Here is a 19,391-nt window from a genome sequence, read left to right on the forward strand (position 1 = left end):
ATGAATCATAAATAGAGTTCGGGTTCGAATTCCATAGATAATCTTAATGGGATTATCTATAATCATAGACAAATGAAAGACTTTCTCAAGATTCTTATTCATCCACTTGGTAGTTTGAAAATAGGTTGATTGCGCTTGAAAATGAATTCATTGAATAAGTAAACAATTGAATTGGATTCGGTTAGATGGTACCAACGAAATCGAGTGCTAACTCCCTTTTCTTATTGAATTAACCGATCAACTCGCTATCGGACATTGATTTTGAATTCGATAATTTTTGCAAAAAATTTCGACATATTTTTATTTGTTATTATGAGAATAAATCCTACTACTTCTGGTCCTGGAATTTCCACGCTTGAAAAAAAAAAACCTGGGGCATATCGCTCAAATCATTGGTCCGGTACTAGATGTAGCTTTTCCTCAGGGCAAGATGCCTAATGTTTATAACGCTTTGGTAGTTAAAGGTCGAGATACTGCCGGTCAACCAATTAATGTGACTTGTGAGGTACAACAATTATTAGGGAACAATCGAGTTAGAGCTGTAGCTATGAGTGCTACGGATGGTCTAACGAGAGGAATGGAAGTGGTTGATACGGGAGCTCCTCTAAGTGTTCCGGTTGGTGGGGCGACTCTCGGACGAATTTTCAATGTGCTTGGAGAGCCCGTTGATAATTTAGGTCCTGTAGATACTCGCATAACATCTCCTATTCATAGATCTGCGCCCGCCTTTATACAGTTAGATACAAAATTATCTATTTTTGAAACAGGAATTAAGTAGTAGATCTTTTAGCCCCTTATCGACGTGGAGGAAAAATTGGACTGTTCGGAGGAGCTGGGGTGGGTAAAATACTCATTATGGAATTGATTAACAATATTGCCAAAGCTCATGGGGGCTAAGTTGCTCCTAAAAATAGTTCAGGGGAGCATTATGCAACAATGAATAGTTTAGGGGAGTTTTTTTGCTCTTTTATCAGTTTTAAAATATAATTATTATTTCTAAAATTACAAAAATACCCCCTACTTCATCCTCCTCTTCACCCCCCCCCCCCCCCCGCGGCGCTTGAGCTCGCCGGAAAAATGCCTTGGAAATTTTATAGTTGTGTGCAAGTCTATATAGAATTCTCAATGTTTCATAAATGCATAAAAATTTAATGCAAATTCATAAATAATGAACTTGACTGCTGAGTAAATTTTGAAGAAACAAAAAGAAAGGCCAATTACTTCAAAATTTTAATTATCATTTTATATACATAGAAGATACTGAAACCAAATGGAAGATATTGACTTCTGATAAATTCTAGATTCTACAACGCCGTGGAAGGATTCATGTAAACAAAAAAAAAAAAGTGAGAAAATTCCCTTCTCTGTCCATCCATATTCTCTCATCAGCCAAACAGAGAAACCCATAGCAAATTCTTCATATACATACACCAACAAAACAATCACCAAGTGGAAATTTTACCCACTGATAAAACCAAAATGAAAATGAAAACTAAAACAGAGGAATGAAACTTTTGCGTTTCAAAAGATTAACCCATGAGTATTTTACAAATTTCTAAACACAGAACATATCTAAGCATATCCTGAGAAATAGAGAGAGAAAAGGGCAAGTGGATAACCACCCATAAGGTTTTTCTGGCGAGCTCCAAGAAATGACCTATGATCGGCGAATCCAAGTTCAGATCGGCGAGCTCCAAGCTATAACAAACAGTTCCGGTGACAACGACTGAACAAACAAGCTCCACGTCCGGCACACTTCTCCAGTGACCAAATGGCGAACTTTGTTCATCCTCTTTCGGTAAGCTTGGACTGACCCAACAACGAGCTCCGTTCCGGTGTGCTTAAGTTCCTACTCTGGCAATCTTCATTTCAGACCGGTGTACGTGTTTCAGTTCTGTGTGCCTCAGTTCGGTAACCCATTCATTCCGGCGTGCTCTAGTCCATGTGAACCTCATCAGCTAAACGGAGGAAAGCACAAGCACGGCCAGGATCCTAAAATGAGCTTTAGAACACATTTCAGCGGGAGGGGTGAAGAGGAGGACGAAGACATGGTTATTTTTGTAATTTTACAATAATAATTATATTTTTAAATTAAATATTAAATAGTAAAGTCAAATGTGACATTTTACAATCGGGTTTGGAGGTAATGTGATCACTTTTAAAAGTGTACGAGGTTTTTAAAATAAATTAGAAATTTATAATTAAATTTTGAAAATAGTGGAAGTTTTATGATTTAAGCCCAAAATTTTATATTATTTTAGCACGTTTACATGGGTAGTTTGATGGGACTCACCCAAGGGTTGTATGACCCATGTGCTGCCATCACAATCCGGCGATTGTTGGTTGTTGCGAGGGCAACCTTTAATCAACGGCCTCCTTTATATGCTCACCGCCGGCTTAGATGTATAAAACTTATATATTTTTTTTAAATATATATTTTTTGAATGGTTTAATGAATCTAGGGATGCACACGGTTTGATTTGGACTGATTTAAGAGTTTTTTGAAACCAAACCAATTCTAACAGATTCATAAAATTTGGAACCGAACTAAACCATTTGACCAAAAGAACCAAACCAAACCAAATTGTGAAAAACCGGTTTGGTTCGGTTCAGTTCGGTTCGACGGTTCATTTTTTTTTTTTTTTTTTTCCATTTTTGTTACAAAAATATTCATATTTCAAAAACTACATACACAACAATAAACTAAATTACCAACACATTCAGAACTATTAATATATTCAAAACTTTCAATTCATTCTTCTTTATCACTTCTGAACTGAAGTGAATATATTTAGAATTGCTAGTAACCTAATACATTTACAATTACTAATTCAACAACAAACATTCAGCCACCATTCAAAATTCAGCCATTCTATAAAATAAAATTAAAAAAAAAAAAAGAATTATTTAATAAATTGATAAGACCTAAGAGAATTAAGAGTGGATCATAGGATTGATAGTTGCTACAAATTTCTAAGTGATTTGGATTGTATGATTATATTATATTATATATAATGTATAATTTAACATATATATATATATATATATATATATATATAACATAACAGTTCAGTTCGGTTTAGTTCGGTCTTAAAGGACCTTAAACGGTGACCAAACCATATCTTTACGGTTTCACAAATTTAAAACCGTGACTGAACCAAACCATTAGCAAACCAAACCAAACCAAAATGTCTAATCTGGTTTGGTCCGATTTGGATTTTTGGTTTGACCGAATTTTTTGCGCACCCCTAGATGAATCAATTTGGGAAAAGGCATGGGTATTTTAGTCTTTTAAATAATTATTTTGGGTTAAAGTGGAGTTTGACAAAGTCAAATGGATAATAATATCTTTTTACATGTAAAAAGTGATATGAAATAACTAAAAAGTAATTTTTTGAGGTGTGAGTACAAAATAAACCAAACTTTTATAATGTGAATGATAATTATTTTTAAAAAGTGTTTTAATATGATATTTGTCTAAATTTCAGGGAGTGTTAGTGAAATTAACCCTTACTATTATTATTATTACTATTATTAGATCCTTAGCAAAGTCCAATTACCTTGTACCCTCGAGAGAAGGTCAAATATTCAAGTCCTAAGTGAGCTAAAATATGTGTCTTGGCTTACACACCATATATATATATATATATATATTGCAATTAACCTTTTGACTTATTAATTTGGCAAGAGGCCTCGTACATTTGCCTTGATGTTTTGCAAACTACCGTTGTTGTAACTCGAATTCATCCCCTCCTCTTTGATAATAAAGATGTTAGATTATTGAAATCGAGGCTCTTTGGTACCTTTACCATCACTTTGTTGATAAAAAAGATTAAAAAATGACTTGAAGTCACAATTTAGTTACAAATTTAATGCACATGACATTTTTAAAATATAAAATTCTAAAAATATCTTTTTCTCTTTCAATAATGTCCTTACATATAAGAAGAAGAAAAAAAAGTACACTTCAGTCATTTAACATTTAATTACTTTCTTTTTATTTATTTTTATTCAAATATATAAGGAAACTTTAATCTTTTCAGCGTTTAGGCTTTGTTTGCTCAAAAATTAAATGTTAAAATTTTTCAAAAAATATAAAAAATTAAGAATATTTCGCTCGGGACCCCTTTTTTTTTTTTAATATTAAAAAATTATTCATGAATGTGATTCATTATTGGATTATATATTTCATCCACTGAGCATTTGATACGTTAACATGAAATAAATTAGTCACTTAAGTTACATTATAGGTGTTACGTGTGAATGAGTTTTAAATGCTGAAGATTCAATAATTTTTATATAACTTGGAAAGGTAGGAAGCCCGTGATAAAAAGTTGGGACGCTAATTGCTACACCAAAGGCCTTTTCTATGATTAGATCCGAATCATGTCGTACATGAGTAGGCTCAATAAGTGATGTACTCTTTATCCAATTATCTGTGCAAGCCCACGAAACATCCGTTCCTATTTGACCTTTCCACAATATGGTTATTACATATTCCAACATACGATTTCTAGAAGAAAGCTTTCTGGATTAGTCCAATTTTCAGAATCTCTACTAATTACCCATATATTGACAAGGACTTAGGTTTTCGGCAGCTATCTCATTTCCATTAATTCTCACATCTCTCTGCTCTCTTGGAACTAATTAAGGGAGAGGAGGGTGTTATCTCAGAGTTTCTTTGATAACGAACTTTAAGTAACTCAATTCACGAAGATCACTTCATTAAGAATATTACCCTTTTTATATAAAAACATGTATCACCTCAGCTTGTGCCTTTTCCACAAGTCTTGGGTTTTTCCGCAATTCTAACAATGCCCCAGATTAAAGTTGTACACGATATCTCAATCCCGTCACTGAAGAATGTCCTAAAAGAGCATTACTATTGAATTATAAGAATAGAGAATATAGAACAATATCATGAATATCGTGAGTTGTTGACTCCTATTATGAACTCTGCAACTCCGAGAGCTTGCCCTTAAAATATGCAATTTTGGGAATTAGCCACTTTTGATGTTGGTCTAGCATTACATACATATATATATATATATTTTTGGAAATTAAAGCAAATTTATTAAGAAAGTAAAAATAATTACAATAGTGGCTTGCTGGCCCAACCAAAGGAGAAATACAAAAGCCAAAAATTGGCCCAACAAGGGAAGGCCCAGTTTCAACCTAATAACCGAAATTAACGGCTTGTTTGGCCGTTAATTGGGGGTATTAGGGAACAATCCGGTGAGTAGCCCTAGCGAAGACGATGATCGGAGAAATTGTCAGTCCGGTGGCCTCGGAGGAGGACGACAGCAAACCGGGGAAAGATTCCAATCTGAGAGGATCTTCCTCGACGTGGCACAGTCTTGCAAGAATCCCAATTTGAGTGTTGCAGTGATAGTTGCTGTGATTCGAGCGAGCACCATTCTTTGAGATGATCTCTTCCCTCTGAAAATTCTTTCATTTCTTTCCTCCCAAGTGTGATAAACCATGGAAGAGAAACATATTTTACGATGAAGATTTGCTAGGGAGTTCTATTTCCATTGTGTAGACATCAATTGAATAAGATCTTCCCAGTTAGTGATAACAGTGAAGAAGTTACACCTGATTTTGATGAATCGCCAGATAGGAGATATAAAAAAACATGTGAGGAATAAATGCTGGTGTGATTCCGATTGTGATTGATATAGAGCACAAAGGTTGATGTGGTAGGAAATTGATCTGCCATCAAGGGTAGGTAACCTGGATTGCACAGCTAACCATAAATTGAATTTCATCCTAAGGACTGTAGGAGAAATCCAAACTAGGTTGTGCCAATTGACTACTTGCGAGTGCTTTGTGATGAACAATGTTGTGTGCTTAAAACTGAACTTGCCATTTGGGGAGGCTAGCCATATCTTGCTATCACTTCTTGAAGAACATGGCGAAGGCTGAAGTAATAACTTAGGAATGGCAGATGTAAGACTCGTAGGAAATGACCAAGATGAGTTATGTATAAAGGTGTTGACTGTAGTTGATTCATTGAACCTGCATCAGTAAGAATTGTTAGTGGAAAACGATTACAGAGAGGTCCACCTGAGGACCAGTTATCAAACCAGAATGAGGTCCCTGAGCCATTGCCGATCTTGTGCTTGAGAAGCTGTCTACCAATGTGCCTATGCTGCAAAATCTTCCTCCAACTCCAAGAGCAAGGGTGAGGGAAGTTGATTGTCCAAAAGTTTCTTAACTTGATGAGGTGAACCCTACACCAAGTGATCCAAATTCTGTCATGGTTGTTTGAGTGAAGATCCAAATTACATATTGAACACAATGTGGACGTTGGTGTTTGAATATCTAATGTTTAAAAGTAAAATTTACTATGTAAAAAGGGTTTTGGACTTTGACTCAGCAAGGGGTACAAATAATTTGTGGAACTTAATTCATTGATATTCATTGAAGCAGAAAGTAAAAGTAGTAACTAAGATAACTGACTTAATGTTTGTCATAGTTAAGGGGATCTCCAGGTTTCCCTTCTCCTGAACTTTTAGAAGAACATCTACCATGTCTTCATGATCAGCTTCACCATCACCGGCCTGTGTTGCTACCTTCCTAGCTTTATGTTCATCAATGATGTTAGAAAATGTCCTATCAAGTTTTTGATGAATCTTCTCAACTCTAGGCCTCAGCCCAGTACTCGAAGCAAGCATTTTAACTGAAGGAAAGAGATCAACAACAGTGACACCTCCTCTTATCTGTGTGACTTCCCAGATAAGTGAAATGAATTCTTCTTGTCCATGGAATTTCTTCGTCCATTAACACAAAAGAATAAAGAAGACAGTACATTGTATTTGAGAGGACCAAATAGGAGACTCCTCTCCATCAAATGATCTCTTATTTCTCTCGCACCACAAGCCCCACCAAATACAAAGGGGAGTGGCCCTCCAAGCATTTCTGACTCGGCTCTCCACTATACACCCTTTCCAAGCTTCAAAAAAATCAACTGTTGCCTTAGGAAACACCCAAGCCACACCAAAAGCAACCAAGAACATAGCCCAAATATCCCTCACCACACCAAAAGCAACCAAGTTCAACAATAATATCAGTTTACACTACAGTAAACCATAGGTCCATAACAAATAACAAGTCTTGTTATACCTTTTAATAGTATACTCATATCACAGTTTCATAAAGTCAGTGCAGATTCTGCAAAAGTGAAATCTTACCTTCAAGGCAAGCTTTAAGACATTATATGCAACAAAGTAATAACCATCCAACAAGGTATGCTTAATTTATCCCTCATTCAGCATAAACAAGATGGAAAGAATATTAATAAGATTGAAGTAATTATATATGTGTGTGATCGATACAACAAATACATACTATTTGATCAGCTTTTGGTATATAATTCTCATATATGGTAAAAATTCAGAAATACATGAAATAATGCGTGCACATTATCCATAATAAATCAAACTATACCAAAAACAGTAAATACAAAGAAGAAGAAAAAAATGACTTGCTTGTTTGGAATGAACAGAGCCAAAACGATGCAATACAGTGTCAAAATCAATACAGTGTCAAAATCATAGGAAGCAAAAAAGAATGATGCTTTCCTTTTTCTTCACAAAATTGAAAAATGGTTTAAACTTTAGAGAAACAAACATATTACTAAAACCATTTCTATTTTTGTTGTTGCCTTTTTAGTGTTGAAACAGAAAACCAGAAAATGTTTCCCTCAATGAACGCCCGCCAAATTTGTCTCTCTCAATTAGTGAACCAATTCCTGGAACACCCTTTGTCTCTCACTCACTCTCCATCTCGATTTTGAGTGTTTTCTCTAAAAACACAAACTCTAACGATCTTATATACCAAGTTTAATAGATGCTAAAATTTGGATCCAAGAACCGGATCACAACTTCGACCTAGAATGAGAGTAAATTCGGGCCATAACTAAACATAAATTTTATCAATTGTGTTAGCGAAAAGAGAGAAAGTATAAGCATAAGTGGAGCTAAAACATACAAACTTTCCACTTCATGTGGTATGGACTATTTATGGGCCGGATTGCAAAGCCAATATAAGTCAAAAACCGTTATTATACTGTTTGGATTGGTTCGCAATTCAATCAATTTGATTCAGTTTTCATTTTATGCTTCCTAAACTGTAAAGAGTTGTAACATTCATTTTCGCAACCTTCCCGGGAGTGAGAGTGCCTTGTCAAAATTTAGGCTTTTAGTCTCCATCTTTCAATTTTTTTGTTTTTTAATTTTTCTTTAGTAAGTTAAAGAAAATGCACCCACCCACAACATGCTCCCTAGCGGGAATTGAACTCTCAGCCTTTCTTTTGGAGAAGAGAAATCATATCAACCATACTAGAGGCCCAATGGTAAATTTGTTTAGCTGAGAGTATGAACCTTATAGTGTATATTACTTCCTTTTTGGATAATGTAAAAAATAATAATACTTACCAAATAAAAAATGCATGTACAAGGAGAGCAAGAGAGAGGGTCTCACACTGTTGGGGATACACTTCAAATGAGTTTCCGCCATTTATCTTCAGCCTTGGGTGGAGAAACAATGAAAAAGGAAACAGAGAACAAAGACTGTGAATTGAGAGAGAACTTTGCCCTGTATTTATAGAGAAAGTTTAGAAAGACGGTACAAATTGTTGTCTTTAGAAAGACAGAACAATGATACAGAGTCTCTAAGAGAAAGTTAAAATAGAATTTAGTAGTAATCAGTCCCGGTAAGTCCAATCCAATGTATGACTCTTAGAATGATGGCCGTGTACAAAAGACAACCACTGATTACAGCAGTTGATCCACACAGCCATCACCAAATTCTATGTATACATTGCCATTATTGATGATATATCATTGCCCAACAAATGTTAAAGGTTACAAAGATTTTCTTCAATTATGCAATTTCAAGAGTAATTAAAAATCAATGAATGAAACTGGTCTTTAATTTGAAAGCGTTCACTTAAATTAAAATTATTTCAAATAAAAAAATCAATTAATAATTAGATCCTGAAAGTAGGGCTGTAAACGAGCCCAGCCGAGCTTTGGAGTGTTCGTGCTCAGCTCGTCAAACTCGAGGTAGTGTCCCAGCTCGGCTCGTGCTTGATCGAGCGCTTCCAAACAATGATCGAGCTCAGTTTGACAATGTTCGAACATAATCGAGCTCAGCTCGAGTGCTCATATATAAGAGCAGAAAGGGGGCGAAAGATAGACTGAGAAATTTGCAAAAATCAGAGAAAAACTGAAAGAGATATACAGCAACCACATGGAAATCAAAGCATACAATAAGTGTGCATATATATATATATATATATATATATATATATATAAGAGCGGGGAGAAAGATAAGAGAAATTTTCGAAAACAGAGACAAAAAGGAAGAGATATACAGTAACCTACATGGAAATCAATTGCTTTGCTATCGTGAAGGGGTGTTGTCGGCGTCTTTATCGCCGACCGGTGGTTACCGGTTCGTGTTGCGCGTTGTTTGTACCGCATCGTCGTCGTCGACGATTTTGCTGCTTGGGAATGTTGCAGGTTAGGTCGTCGAAATGTCTGACGGGAAGATGAAAATGATTAGCCATATGGGTTAAAAGGCTATGGGCCTGATAGTTAGTTGGGTTGGACTGGTTTGGGCTGGGTTTACTTATGAATATAAATGAAAATAAATCCTCTTTAAAAGAAACATATTTATGAGCTTCGGACTCATAACTATAAAATTATATATATATATATTTATATTATATAGTTCTATCTATATATATATATATATATATATATTAATTAATTAATTAATTAATCAGGGTGTCCGGGACGGCACGAACCCTTAGGGCCACTCAATAACCCGACTAATCTCTGAGGACCCGGAAGGGCGCCTCCCCACCCGAGCCAGGTAAGTGACTGCAGGACAACAGAGGCTAGCCACAAAAAACACTCAGCGAAACTCGAACCCCAGACCTTGGGCTTATTAAATTTCAAAGTCCAGTAAGTAAACTGCTAAGCCATATTCAAAGTAGATTATATTTCTATATATTAGCAAACTTAAAACGAGTCTATTAATGAGTTTGTTCACAAACATAGAGTCGAGCTGGGAACGTTTGAAATTGGCTTGTTATTAATCAAACATCTAAACTTGTTTGAATTCTGTTGATTTATTAATTAAACAAACATGAACTCAGCTCTTAACTAGTTGACTCATATTTAGATGAAAGAGAGAGGAATTAAAATGGAGATATATTTTATTTTCCGATGGTATTGAGACTTGTACCCTTTACAGTTTACCCTCTCAATTTTACTGCTTTACCCTCTCAATTTTAAGTTAAAATTGAGATTGGGAGCATTTTGTGTGTGTGTGTGTGTGAGAGAGAGAGAGAGATAGAGAGTTATGTTGAAAATAATAAGGGTGTGGGGACAGTTTTATACTTTAAAATTTTTATGCATACAGAATGAAAAAAATAATAATTTTGAGTGAAGGCAAGTAAAGAATAAAAATGTGAACAGCTTTCTAATTTCAAATTTTTATGATACGGGATGAACAAATATATATATATGGAGTGGAGGCACTTGCTCCCACTAGACTTCAAATAATTTGTCTTGGTCTGTTTGATATTTTCACCTATTTGAACATTGAATTACGACTCTGTAAACCCTCAAAATTATAGTTTTTTTCTTTTTTCATTGGGCCCAAGGCCCCAAGTCATATTACTTCTGCATTCTCAAAGAAAAGTTGAAGATTCCAGTTTCAAGTGGAGGTAAAATAGCTATGTTGGCAAATATATATATATATATATATATATATATATATATTCTTTTTCTTTTTCTTTTTTTTTTTTTCCCTTTTTTTGAGTGTGTGTGTGGAAAGGTCATTTGATTGAATTGTTGAAATTAACCTTACTGTCACTTTGTTGTTAAGGAAAACGAATGAGACAGTTATTCACATAGATTATTATTCATATTATTGGAGTATGCACTAAGCTTCTGACATGTTAACATGAGATATACTATAGGAACTCAAATTACATTATAGATGAATTATGCATGTAAATGAGTTTTATTGGCAATTTTTTATTTTATTTTTTATTTTGAAAGGCAAGCATTTAGAAGAACTTATTCAACCAAAATGGCAAACTCATTAACAAAGCTCATTTACTCCCCATCCCCATGTCCACCAGGCACCAAGAGAACAAAAACCTAAAAGGACACCTTATAAAATAGGCTAACTAAATATACAACATGTGCATCATACTTAAGAGTTATCAAGCTTTAAGGATACCTTCAGAAATCCCCCATTCTCTGCAAAGCCACTTATTGGCAGGAGAGTTTTCCACATTCTGCAGTGAAGAAATTTTGAATCTACCCATTTTCACAATATTTCTTTGGAGTGACTTAACAATAATGGATGGTAGCTATGATCGTTCAAGGATAAACAATAAATAACTTTGAATCCACAAGTATATGCAAGGAGAGCTCTAATAATATTATTAATCAATGAATAATTCGTTTTTTGCAGTATATGCATAATGGATAAAACCTTACACTATAAGAAAACTATAAGAAAATCTATCAGTCTAAGGAAATTAACATGAGGAAAGCTAAAAATAAGCCAATAATTTCAATTATCTCTAAATATTAAAAAATAAATAAAAATATAAATAATTCAGGTCCGTTTAGACTTCTAACAAAAAATTTGAAACATTCAACAATCCTAAAAATGCGATTTCGGAGACCTAAACGATGAAATTCAGCTGAAAAACAACATACCTCAGAAGCGGCACAACTGGTTTCTACGAGTTAACCAGTGTTCAATCAGGAATGAATCTATTCTGATCAAAGCTTGTCGAAACATCCAAAAAAAATTTCAACCTGCCCATTTAGCCTTCCTATGTTCTAAATGAGTCATATAGGCTTCAGCAATTAGTTCTACATCGATGGGTTCGACCAATTTTGTAATGACCCAAATCCAGAGATCCGGATTGCTAGCCGGGTCTTTACCCGAACCCGGGGACACACAAGGGTACTATGGTCATTTCACCCTAAAATAGTACTTTAAGACACATCAAGGGTGAAATAGTCATTCTAACTCATTTATACTAATTTAAGACCCAAAAAGGGTAGAACGATCATTCACTAGGGTCGCACACGGTCATTCACGTCATTATAATGGGTCTAAAGCCCATAAGGGTAAAACAGTCATTTGACATGGTCAAATAAAGCATTGGAACCTAAAAGGGTGAAATAGTCATTTTACGTGGTCAATTAATAATATAAAACCCAAAAAAAAAAAAAAAAAAAAAAAAAAAAAGGACATTTATCGTGGCCAAAAGTGATTTAAAAATCCATAGGGGCAAAATGCCATTTATTAGCCAAAATATAACATTCATACCCTTTAGGGGTAATTTTGTCATTTCTAGGGTTATTTTGTACTTTGGTTGAAATCTGGGTTAAATATGTAATTATACAAAAAGTTGGGTCAAACAGTGAATATTGGACCATCTGTGCGCACACGTGGTGGATTTGTACGCACAAATGACACACTTGGTCCATCCTATCATTAAGATGGCCACTCCTGTGGCTATGCAAAACCCAAAACCCCCATCTGTACGCACATTTGCCCATCTGTGTGCACACTTCAGGGATCTGTGCGCACAGATAAATCACCTAAGCTTACAACACTCACTGCCTAGCCATCTAATCATTTAAATGGGGGCATCTAACTAGTTAGATGGTCTTCAAAAACTACGTGATCGATGAACTCACTCCATTTGCCATGTTCCAATGCCACTAACGTGTGTGAACATGAAAATAAAACCCAGACATATTCTAATTCATCAACAATGCATTAAATCACCAAAATGAATACGTGAATTATCATTTAAGAATTTTAAACCTTCATCATTTAATACATACATATCCCAAAAATTTAACGATTTAAATCAAAAGAATAATTTTACAAAACAATAAGGCCTTAATGGGCATGATTACAAAAGTTTCACATGAAGCTAATGAAAGAATAATGTAATTAAATTCCAAAAGACAATAAAATACTTAAACAACTCCTAAACTTGCGGAGGGTGCTTCTTCTACAATTTCTTTGCCATATCCTGAAAATGATAAATAAGGGGTGAGCACAATGGCTCAGTAGGAAATGCCTAAAGTACCAGCTTTGGACTCCCTTGAATCGACAAACAAAGAACGGAAAAAAAAAGTCGGGATCATACTCAGAGAATTATCAAAACCATAATCCACACCATTCACATTAAAAGATTATCATCATTTAGTCAACCATTATATAAAAAAATGTCAATATTCCATAAAATGCAATGCCTTCCCCTTTAGTCTCGGCCAAACACAACACACACCGAAAATCGCTAACCGACTTTATCGAGGCGAGATTGATTAGCTATCCCTGGTTCCAAATCTAACAATCATTTGGAGCTTAGTAATCAACGTTACAAGTCCAAATCCGGTACGCACTCCCTCTAGATTGAATTAGCCCCGGACTCGCGAAACCTGATTTCTTTTACAAAAACCATTTCTTTCACAAAACTTTTACTTTTTGAAAATATTAAAACATTCTTTCTTTCCACAAAACCTTCCAACACAATTTATAAAACAAATTCACCCCAATCCCTTTATCATGTACATACCATAAATGAAATCATGCATGAATGAAATTAACATATACATGCTTTGCTACTTTATCAATTTAACCATACATGCTCATCATCAACATCATCATCGTCGTCCTCATCATCATCATGTATATATATGTAATCTCAAGAAAACAAATTATCACAAGGCATGCTCTTTAAACAATTTTGCAACCAAACATATGTATACACAACCAACATCACCTTTGAACATGTTTTCTTTACATAAACACATAATCAACATCTTCACTTCAAGTTTTTGTTGGAAATGGGGGTATTAAAAACATAAACTTTGGATGAGGTTTGGAATAGATTCCGCTAATAATTTTTTTTGCGAATCTCTAGATGAGCACGTTTCTTTCCGCAAGGAGAGACACGTGGTATATTTACTTTCTCAAATCCGTTTCCGGGTGAATAAGAAATTAGCTCCAAAGTATGGTGTTTTGATAAGCCTGAATGGGTATGCAAAATGTGGGAAATGTTTGTCCCACATGGAAAAAATGTTGAAACTAATTGAAATTTAAATAAGCCAAATTTTGGCTTAGGCTTGGGCTTGGGCTTGGGCTTGGGCCTAGGCCTAATTGTTTAGGCCTAATTGTAAAGTCCAATTATTCTTTTTACTAAATGGAATCTTGGATTGGGCCTTTAATTTTGGCCTGGGCTTATTTAAATGGATAGTTAGTTTTTTTAATTTAAATTAAAAGTTAGTTTTTTTTTTCCAAAAGGTTGCATCTGTTTCTAAAGGGTTGCAACTCAAAACCAACAGACATAACTATTTATGTGAACCATTACAATCTATTGGAGTAGATGTGTCTATTGGTGAACAGACACCATGTGAACCATTGCAACCAATTGGAGTGGATATGTCCAGTGTGAAGAGACACATATAAATGGTTGTGTCCAATGATGAAGAGACACACCCAATCCGAAAAGGCACAATAATTAAAAACTACTTTTTAGTTTTTTCCAAAGGGTTGCACCCAATCCGAAAAGGCACTTTGTTGCCTATAAATACCCCCCTTGGATCATTTGCAATTCATTCATTTATCAATTTCTTCTATCTCCCTCTCTCGGCTTGAACCCAACCCAAGTGGGTCAAACCATAGGTTAAGTGGTCCGAACCACTTAAACCCTAATTCAATTTTATCGAGCCATATTAAGATTGGTCCGAACCATTTGGTTCGGATTGCACCCAATTCAGCATTTATATAATATAGATGCATTTTTGAGTTAGAGACAGTATTACACGGAGGAGGTTCGCCGTATCCACTAGTTTGTAGTGCTGCTACAGGTGGATGTAGATTGTTGTATCCTGGGAGATAGACGCCACTGAGTCTGTTAGCACCATAGCGAGGCGAATCTGTCTTAAGGACATAGTATCCAATACTAGCCTCGGTCTAGGTTCATTCCTTGTATATTATTATTATTTTATTGCTTTATTTTGCATATTTAATTTAATATAGAGTTGCATATTTAATTAATGATTTCTTAGCATATTGTTAATTATCTCATGACATATTAGTATAAGGTTTGTTATATTTTAAATGTCACATGAAGCATATATTTTTCCAACAGATTTATCATTACAAACATACTTAACAAGAAATCAAACAAGAAAGCTCAAGTAAAGTTAAAACTTAATGATTAGACACCCCTACCTCAAGAAAGCAACCCAAGTTCCTAGCTCCTGAACTCAAATCCCACTAAATACATGCAAAACCGATACCAAAACGATGGAGGAAAGTACAGGGACCCACATAACGCGCTAATCGAGGCACGAGAAATACAAATAAAAATACTGAAAACAAAAATTTTCAAGACATTACAAATTTAAAGCGACCATCCAATGTTTTCTACCTTCTTGTCTTGATATCTTATTCACCGGTTGAAGGATGATACACAACAGGAATCACATACAGATCTCTTTTCCTGCATACTGTTGCACCAAAGGTCTCAGTCATGTCTAGATCTTCTAGCTTCTCTCCCTCAGAAAGTTTCCAGTCAAAGTGATACAATAAATTTGCTAATGGAAGCTCAACATTAGTTACCCCGAACGACATGCCAGGACATATTCTCCTCCCAGCACCAAATGGTATATATTGAAAATAAGTCCCCTTGTAATCAATTGAACTATCAAAGAATCTCTCTGGATCAAAGCTCTCAGGATCACTCCAATTTTCAGGATCTCTACCAATTGCCCATGCATTGACAATGACTTGGGTTTTTGCAGGTATCTTATATCCGTTGATTTCACAGCTCTCTCTGCTCTCTCTTGGAATTAATAAAGGGAGAGGAGTGTGTAATCTCAGAGTTTATTTGATAACTAACTTTAAATAACTCAATTCATGAAGGTCATCTTCATTAACAATATTTCTTTTTTTACTTAAAACCTGCCTCACCTCGGCTTGTGCCTTTCTCATGACTCTTGGATTTTTCATCAATTCTGACATTGCCCAGCTTAAAGTTGTAGATGATGTCTCGATCCCACTAAGGAACATATCCTGGAAGAGCATTCACATTGAGTTAAATAATAGAGAATATAGAACAACATCATGATTTTTTGACTCCTATTAAGCTCTCTGCAAATCTCATTGCACGCTTGCCCTTAAAGATGCCACTTTAATTGTGGTACCAGTATTACATATTGAACACAATGTGGATGTTGATGTTAGAAGATCAAATGTTTCAAACTAAGTTTTAGTATGTAAAAAGGGTTTTGGATTTGGGATCAGCTGGAGGTAAAAATAATTTGTTGAAACTTAATTCATTGACATTGATAAAAGCAGAAAGTAAACTAGGAAAAAAGATATTGATAAAAGCAGAAAGAAAGTAAATGTACTAACCAAGGTAACTGACTTGACGTTTGTCATGGTTAAGGGGATCTCAAGATTACCCTCCTCCAGAGCTTTTAAAAGAATATCTACAAGGTCTTCGCGATCAACTTCACCATCAACAGTTTGTGTTGCCACGTTCCTAGCTTTATGTTCATCAATGATGCTAGTTAATTTCTGATCAAGCTTTTGATGAATCTTCTCTAGTCTAGGCCTCAGCCCACTTATCAAAGCAAGCATTTTAACTGAAGGAAATAGATCAGCAACATTGAAACCTCCTCCTATCTCTATGGTTTCCTTGACAAGTGATATGAATTCTTCTTGCCCGGGGAATTTCTTACCAATGACGGCCTTTGCAGTGATGCTGTATGTCAACGATAAAAGCTTTTCACTGAGATTGATAAGAGATCCTGTATGCGTTGAAATAGATTTGATCAAATTCAAGGTCTCTTCTTCCCTGATAGGTCGGAATGATTGGACACGTTTGACACTTAAAAGCTCCAGTATGCAAATTTTTCGAAGTTGTCTCCAGTAATCCCCATAAGGTGCCATGGCAATGTCGCTCTCACATATGATATTTGAAGCAAGAACAAAAGGCCTGCTAGCAAAGACAATGTCATGTGTTTTCATCACCTCTTTGGCAATTTCTGCTGAAGAAACAACAACGATGGAAAGTTGTCCAAGTCGTAGGTGCACCAGAGGTCCATGTTTCATGGCCAAATCTCTTAGGCAGTGATGGGGTAGAGATCCAACAAATTGGTGAATGTTTCCTATTAGAGGTAGCTTCCATGGCCCAGGAGGCAGTTTTGGAGTTGAACTGATCTTCATTTTAGATACTATTTTGAATACCATGAGCAGAAAGAGCAGAAATGTGAAAAAAACTGGGAAGGAGAGGAATGGGAACTCCATCATCAATTCTCTCAGTGGTATGATTGCTTTTTATCCAGATTTATGCTTGCTGTGGAGCGTTGAAGTTCTGCAAGATCCTCTTAGCATTTTCAGTAATCTTTTCTAGGTTGTATGCATAGTTTCTTAGTTGATTCCATTATTTGTCACATTAAATATGTGAAATGTTAAGCAATAAATCAAGAAAAACAATTGGATACATGATACAAATGAAGCATTCATGAATAGGTTAATCAGACCTTTTGTCAAGATTCTTTAATGACTTGCAGATATTTGTGACATATCCAACTTCAAATAAGATAGATAAACCTTATTTTTATATATTTCATATCCACCTTCAAATATCATCTTCTATCTGCATCACTTGCTTCTACAATATAAGAAATAGAGAAATCTTTCGAACATGATACATATTGATGGAGCAGAAGATGATTTAGTAGCTTGATAATTAATCATACAGTTACAGTTTGGATGACATAATATATAATGCTTTGATCTTATTTAAATCTGGATTGATTCTTTGTTGTCGATTAGAAGTAATTAAACCCTTAGCTTTCAAAACAAAAACTCCAAATCAATCTACAACATGCCAAAAATGTGCTTAGCTGATACATAGCATGACCTGTAGATATATGTGCATATATGTAATGATCATATAAATCACACATGTAGAGAGAGAAAGATGGAGAGAGAGACTTACATTGTTGAGGATGTAGTTCTAGTTACTTGCAAATTGAGTTCCCATGACTTTTTTTGGAGAGTGTCTGAGAAACAGAGGAAGAGTAAACAGAGTACAAAGAGGGTTGAAGAAAAGGTAAGGCCTTTGAACTCCTCAGATGTTGAACAGAAAGAGCAAGAAAGCTGAAAGAATTGGGAAGGAAGGGAATGGGATCACTTTGTGTTGAGATCACTTGTTTAGCTGTTTTCAATGGTAAGATTGTAGTTCTTCCAGATTTATGTATTTTAAATTTTGGTTTGATAACTTTGTTTAATGAATGAAGATGCTTTAGGTTGATTTCAAAATACAGCATCTTATGAAGCAGTTGAAAACAAATAATAGGGCAAATGGCATAAAACCCCCTCCACTTTCAATTTTTGGCATAAAATCCTCCCAATTTTTTATTTTTATTTTTTTTTCACCTAAAATCCCCTAAACTATTCTATTGTTGCAAAGTGCTGTTATAATCATGAAAATGTCCCTTAATAAATATATTTGAGAAAATTCAGGTTTTCTTAAAATGATTTTCTTTTCCTTTATATTTTTTAAAGAATAGAACTTTAAGAAAATTACACACCATTTAAGTGATGTTATGATGACCGAAATGCCCCTTAATATAAATCTAAAAAAAAAATCAGATTTTCTTTCATATAATTTTCATTTTAGATTTTGTTTCCTTTTTAATTCTTAAAAAATGAAAAATTAGGAAAATATTAAGAATTGTTCCAATTGTATCACAATTCTGTGTAATGGCAATTTTACTATTTGAATTAATCTTGCATATGAATCCTAAAATCTAGGTTTGATGTTTGGATAAACTATTAATTTAAGTAAGGGAATCCTTTTCAAGAAGGAAAGTGTTGAAGACTATAAGGTGGAGAAGGTTGAGAGAAGAAAAAGGGTTGGAGTTGGTGAAGAGAGGAGAGAGAGTGAGTGTAGAAGGATGTATTTTAAATTTTGTTTAATGAATGAAGATGCTTTAGGTTGACTTCAAAATACAGCATCCGATGAAGCAGTTGAAAACAAATAATAGGGCAAATGGCATAAAACCCTCTCTACTTTCAATTTTTGGCACAAAATCCACCCAATTTTTTTTTTTTTCTTTTTTTTTTTTTTTTTGACCTAAAACCCGCTAAACTATTCTATTGTTGCAAAGTGGTGTTATAATGATGAAAATGGCCCTTAATATATATATTTGAGAAAATTCAGGTTTTCTTAAAATGATTTTCTTTTCCTTCATAATTTTTAAAGAATAGGACTTTAAGAAAATTACACACCATTTAAGTGATGTTATAAT

General features: G+C 34.7%; 2 pseudogenes; one reads left to right on the forward strand and one right to left on the reverse strand.

The window, feature by feature from the left end:
• Positions 1-897, forward strand: part of LOC132312259 (ATP synthase subunit beta, chloroplastic-like) — a 1,046-nt pseudogene extending 149 nt beyond the window's left edge.
• Positions 898-15,513: 14,616 nt separating this feature from the next.
• LOC132314957 (desmethyl-deoxy-podophyllotoxin synthase-like) lies at positions 15,514-17,379 on the reverse strand (annotated as a pseudogene).
• Between the last annotated feature and the right edge of the window lie 2,012 nt (positions 17,380-19,391).

This window comes from Cornus florida, unplaced genomic scaffold (assembly GCF_030987335.1).
Source record: "Cornus florida cultivar Cherokee Brave unplaced genomic scaffold, ASM3098733v1 CherokeeBrave_3.0.0_Hap2_Chr06, whole genome shotgun sequence".
In the NCBI taxonomy this organism is placed as follows: Eukaryota; Viridiplantae; Streptophyta; class Magnoliopsida; order Cornales; family Cornaceae; genus Cornus; species Cornus florida.